Source organism: Triticum aestivum, chromosome 2B (assembly GCF_018294505.1).
Source record: "Triticum aestivum cultivar Chinese Spring chromosome 2B, IWGSC CS RefSeq v2.1, whole genome shotgun sequence".
In the NCBI taxonomy this organism is placed as follows: domain Eukaryota; kingdom Viridiplantae; phylum Streptophyta; class Magnoliopsida; order Poales; family Poaceae; genus Triticum; species Triticum aestivum.
Genome location: NC_057798.1, coordinates 308,772,991 through 308,779,573, shown reverse-complemented (window position 1 = coordinate 308,779,573; position 6,583 = coordinate 308,772,991).

Below are 6,583 nucleotides of genomic sequence, written 5' to 3'. Positions count from 1 at the left end.
GAATGTAAGTAGTTTCAGGATCACTTCTTGATCACTTCTAGTTTCTCGGCTGTTGTGTTGCTTCTCTTCTCGCTCTTATTTGCATATGTTAGCCACAATATATGCTTAGTCGCTGCAGCAACCTCACCACTTATCCTTTCCATACCCCTTTAAGCTTTGCTAGTCTTGATACCCATGGTAATGGGATTGCTGAGTCCTCGTGGCTCACAGATTACTACAACAACAGTTGCTGGTATAGGTAATGCAATGATCATGACGTGAGAGCGATGTTTGCTTGTTTTGGAGTTCTTCTTCAGCTTCTTCTTTGACCAGGGGTTAGGTTCCTAGTCGGCAGCCTGGGTTAGCAGGGTGGATGTCGTTTGAGTTTCGTTTTGTGTTTCATCCGTAGTAGGATGGTGCTCTTATGTATGATGTTATTGTATTCATGTGGCATTGTATGCCTTTTGTATGTATCCCCAACTTTTATGTAATTGTACGATGTAATGATATCCAGCTTGCAAAAGCGTCTCCAATATGCGTTTCTATCCTTGGTGGGACCTTCGAGTTCCTTTAGGATATGGTCGCATATTGGGCGTGACAGTGCCCCTACCCAGTTGGACAGAGAACCAGCTACACCCCTTCTAACCCCAACACCAGCAGATAGTAATCCAGTTCCAGTTAACACAACACTGTCTCCAGGTCAGATTCTATAGCTACGGTTCATACTCCTTTGCTCTTGCGTCACTGTATTTACTCATACCAACTATTTTCAAATTTGAAGGATGGAATTGAAACTCCAATGGCACAGTAGGTATGTTTTATACCTGTTTCTTTAACTGGTTTGCTGTTGTAACTTGCTCTATGTTGATTTCAGTTTCAATTCAGTGACCATGGTACACGGTTATGTTCTCATGTCATGCACATTACAAATGTTGTTATTGCTTTGTAGTTTCCCACACTTATATTCTGTCTATTCTGCTTTGTCTTAAACGGATATTAGAACTGTGTCTCTATCTTATTTGGCAACAAAAACTAGAATGATATAGACCATAGAGTGACCATGGTACATAGATATATGTTTGTTTCATGTTGTTATGTTGTCCACTTTACTACTGAACTGATTTACCAAAATGAGTTTCATATACAACATGGTAAACCTCTAATGTGTCTGCTTGTTTCATTTTTAGAATGCAGAAGAAATATTGGAGAAGAGTACCCTGTTATGCAATGGTAAAGGAAGTAATGCAGATAAGGTTCAAGATAGCGAGACATCCCTATTGGTCTCCAAGAAATCTGATAAAAACTATCTTGACGACAGTGAGACAACCCAAAAGTCCTGTCTTGACGTAGTGTTCGTGTTACTGGCCACTACTGCTGGCACAAGCTCTTCAAACTCACTGCCTGAATCAATTCGGCTTCTTCACTGGATTGAGGAGGATTGAGGAAGTCCCTGCAGAATTCAGATGCATACTTTCCGGTGCAACAACAAGCGCTGGAGGATTTAAGTGCCAAACAAGAGGAAGTTGATAAGCTTGCTAAGCTTCTTACTAGCATTATGGGTACCCAGGATATTGCTTCTTGAGCTCTTCTGAAGTGGTTTCAGTTCTGGACTTGTTTTGCTGCGGAGTGTATTTGCACTGGTCGCCAACTTTGACAACCAGTGTATGTGATATGCTGCTTTGTTCCCTATATTTGCACTGGTGGCGAACTTTGATGCCCAGTGGATGTAATATGTGTAATAGTTGTGATAGCCTAGCGTAAGTTGCTGCTTATTTATTTCCTTGTTGTCTTCTTTATTTGTTTGCTTGTAGTCAGTGCAGTTCTTTTTCTGCGGTTCGCTAGTGGCCGCAATAACCTATTTTTTAAAACTAGGCCACAATAACCATGGGCTACACATTTACTGTAGTGACCATGGGCCTCCTACGGGCCGTCAGAAACAATTGTCCTTCTACAGGAAGTAGAAACAATGGGCCCTCTATGGACCATAGAAACAATGGGCCTTATACAGGACGTAACATCAATGGGCCTTCTACGGGCCGTATGATCGATTGGCCAACCATGAGCCAATAACAGACTGCATTGTGGGCCATAAATGGGATAGAGTTGGAACCATCCATTCATGGGCCGACCATAACGGGCCATCATTAATCGGCCGTATTTGATGATGCTATGAAAACGGCCCAATGGATTAATGGGCCACAAATGGGCCGACTGTAACCACGGGCTGAATTTCGCCCATGAAGCAGAAAAGGCCAGTAACGGGCCATAAGTAACCGAATGCTGGAAATGAGCCCAAGAATAAATGGGCCCTAGGAAGGACGAAAGATAACACGGGCTGGAAACATCCCAATAGAATAATTGGCCGTTAATGGGTATAAAGCGATTCACTGTTCATTACGGGCCAGTTTCACCATGGCCCGTTAATGGGCCAAGAGTTATAAAGGGCCTCATATGGGCCGAAAGACATCATGGGCCATACATGGGCTGGAAGTTACAACGGGCTGGAATCGTATTAGATGGCCCATATGATGCTACTTGGCCTAATTCCGATAGGGCGTAACGGGTCGTGACTTCGCGGGTTGTAAATGGCCTATATGCGAATAGGCTGTTAACAGGCTTTCCGTGGGCCAGCCCGCTACCTTTTGACCAAGTCAAATGGGCTGACCTTTTCACCGGAATGGGCGTCTATTAGGTCGTGCCATGTGTCGACATATCATAGGCGCCTTCTATCCAGTGAGTGGACGACATCTGTCCCAATGGTGAGCCGACACATGGTTCCTCTACCCAATGAGAAATTTACATGTGGAATATCCCAATTGGTCATGGTTGTTAGCGGGTTATCGGATCCAAAACTGGACCCGATAGCTTTAGGGCGACCCATTACAGTGGATGCCACGTGTCAGTCACCCTTGATGAAAGCACTTCCATGGCGCGTGATTTATCGTCATGGAAGTGGACACTTCTATGATGATAATTTTGGTAATGTCACGGAACACTTCCATGACAGCACAGGTATGACTATCTTGATTCTATCATAAAATCTTCATGGATGTACATGCAAGACAAAAAAACGTGACCTACTATGACAAACACGTATCATCACGAAAGTGTACTTTTTTTGTACTGAAGCAAGTTGGATGCACACCCACTTAGTTTTCATTTTGACCTTTCATACACTTATAGCTCCTAGTGCATCTGTTGCATGGCAATCCCTACTCCTTGCATTGACACCAATTGATGGGAATATCCATAGCCCATTGATTAGCCTCGTCGATGTGAGACTTTCTCCTTATTTGTATTCTCCATATAATCTCTACCACCATACTCTATTCCACCCATAATGCTACATCCGTGGCTTGTGCTCATGTATAGCGTGGGGGTTGATAAAGCTGAAGCATGTTAGAAAGTACGAACCAATTGCTTGGCTAACACCGGGGTAGTGCATGATTCATAATTTGTGTTAAGAAGATGGAGCATGACAAGGCTATATGATTTTGTAGGGATAGCGTTCTTTAGCATTGATATATTGAAAGCCATGACTGTTTGTTCGTATGACTGAGTATTGATTTTTTTATGTCAAATTGTAGCCTATTGCTTTGAATCATTCGAATCTAAATATTCATACAATAATATGAAGATTACATGATGAACATTTTAGGTAGCATTCCACATCAAAAATTCAGTTTTTATCATTTACCTACTCGAGAATGAGCAGGAATTAAGCTTGTGGATGCTTGATACGTCTCTAGTGTATTTATAACTTTTGATTGTTCCATGCTATTGTTGTGTCAACCTTGGCTGTTTTATATCCAAATATATATAATTTTTGGGATTAACCTACTAACTTAGTGCCAAGTGCCAGTTGCTGTTTTTGCCTGTTTTTGGTTTTCTAGGAAATCAATACCAAACAAAGTCCAAATGCCACGAAACTTTTTGACATTGTTTTCTGGACATAAGAGACCCTGGAAGCTTTTGGAGGAGACCAGAAGGCGAATGAGTAGACGGCAAGGCACTAGGGCGCACCCTAGGGGGGTGATATGTCTCCGACGCGTCTACTTTTTCCTAACACTTTTACTCTTGTTTTGGACTCTAATTTGCATGATTTGAATGAAGCTAACCCGGGTTGACGTTGTTTTCAGCAGAACTACCATCGTGTTGTTTTTGTGCAGAAATAAAAGTTCTCAGAATGGAATGAAACTTTTTGGAGATTTTTTATGGAATAAAATAAAAATACTAGAGCCAAGAACCATCCAAGGGGGGGCCTGGGTGAGCACAACCCACCAGGGCGCGCCCCCTCCTGGCACGCCCAGGTGGGTTGTGCCCACCTGGTGGCCCCACTGACCCTATCTCTGACGCTACAAAATCCAACTTTCAGAGAAAAATCAAGGAGGAAGAATTATCGTGTTTCATGAGATGGAGTCGCCGCCGCCTCCTGTTCTTCATAGGGATGCAAGATCTGGAGTCTGTTTGGGGCTCTCGAGAGGGGAATATTTGATCTTCGTCATTGCCAAGCCTTATCCATCGCCAATTCCATGATGCTCCGCACCGAGAGTGAGTAATTCCTTTATAGGCTCGCTGGTCGGTGAGGGAGTTAGATGAGATTCATCATGTAGTCGAGTTAGTTTTGTTAGGTCCTAATCAGTAGTATCCAATATGTACTAAGATTGATGTTGCTATGACTTTGCCATGCGTAATGCTTGTCATTTTGGGCCCGGGTGCCATGATTTCATATCAGAACCGTTTATGTTATCACCATTATATCCTATGAAGCACTGATACGGCGACACGAATACGCAATACGAGTAGGGCGATATAGGATACAAAAATTTCTAGAAACGTCAGTATGATGATACGGCGAGTATATATACATAATTAATAAAATGGCATACAGTAAAGATAAAACATGTAATATAATGCGTGAGATGAGCTAAAAATGCTGCCCTATTGGTTGCCTCATGCATCTTTTCATGTCGCGATTGTCATCGATGTCCTTGATCCTCATCCATTTGCTTGCTCCCATGCCACCTCCTGCAGATTGCATGGTGGTCTGAGTATTTCCCCCTATGCTAGTAGGCAGTAGCAGGAACATCAGCAAACACCAAGCACAAATGGCAAGCACACACACACACATGCCAGCAAGCAGCCAAGCACATACGTCAAGCACACACACGGCAAGAATCAATTACCTCACTCTTGCCATAACGGCAGAGAATAGGTCACTTGGCGAGTTGACAGTGCGGCAGCGACGAGCCAATCCTGGTGACGGCAGCGGCGGCGTGCTCGACGCCCTTGATTCATGATGTCAAACAGAGAGCGAGAGAACACTTAGGGTTAGGCGTATATGTGGGCCTCCAATATAATGGGCTCGAGGCTGCATGTTTTTATCTTGCCCATATCCCGAGCGTGTCTCCAGCATATCGTCATTTTTTTCCTTTTCTTTTTAATTGGAAATCCTGATATGCCTGGGATACGAGTATCGCGGCCGTATCATGCATATCACCGTATCAGCGACATGCGGTACGCGGACACACCAACTTTTGATGTATCGATGCTTCATAGGTTATATCTATGTTCTAGATCTGATCTTGCAAGTTATAGTCACCTATTACATGTTATGATCCACAAACCACATAGTGGCAATACTCGAATACTTTTCGGTGATGACCGTAATTTGAGGAGTTCATGTATCCATTGTGTGCTAATGCTTTGTTCCAGTTCTTTAGTAATAGGAGGCCTTAATATCCCTTAGTTTCCTTATGGACCCCGCTGCCATGGGAGGGTAGGACAAAAGATATCATGCAAGTTCTTTCCATAGGCACGTATGACTATTTACGGAATACTTGACTACATTATATTTATGAACTGGAGCTAGTTCCATATAGCCCTAGGTTATGACTGTTATATGATGAATATCATCCAACGAATTCACCGACCCACTGCCTACGAGTTTTTCACATATTGTTCTTGTTAAGTTACTATTGCTATTGCTACTGTTACACTTGCTACAAAATCATTGCTATCACTATTACCCTTACTGTTACTATTACAACTAGTATCAAAATTATCATACTACTGTGCTACTAGTCATATTACTGCAGATAGTTAATCTCCAGGTGTGGTTGAATTGACAACTAAACTACTAATACTTGCAAATATTCTTTGGCTCCCCTTGTGTCAAATCTATATGTTTGGGTTGAATACTCTACCCTCGAAAACTGTTGCGATCCCCTATACTTGTGGGTTACCAAGACCTTTTTCTGGTGCTGTTGTCGGGGAACATAGCTATATTTGTTGAGTCACTTGGGATTATTTTAAATCTATCATTATGAAGAATCTGAAGGATACTGAGGGAGTCCCGGACTAGGGGGTGTCCGGACAGCCGAACTATCATGGTCGGCCGGACTCCAGGATTATGAAGATACAACATTGAAGACTTCGTCCTATGTCCAGATGGGACTTTCCTTGGCGTGGAAGGCAAGCTTGGCGATACGGATATGTAGATCTCCTACCATTGTAACCGACTCTGTGTAACCCTAGCCCTCTCCGGTGTCTATATAAACCGGGTGGCTTTAGTCCATAGGACGAACAACAATCATACCATAGG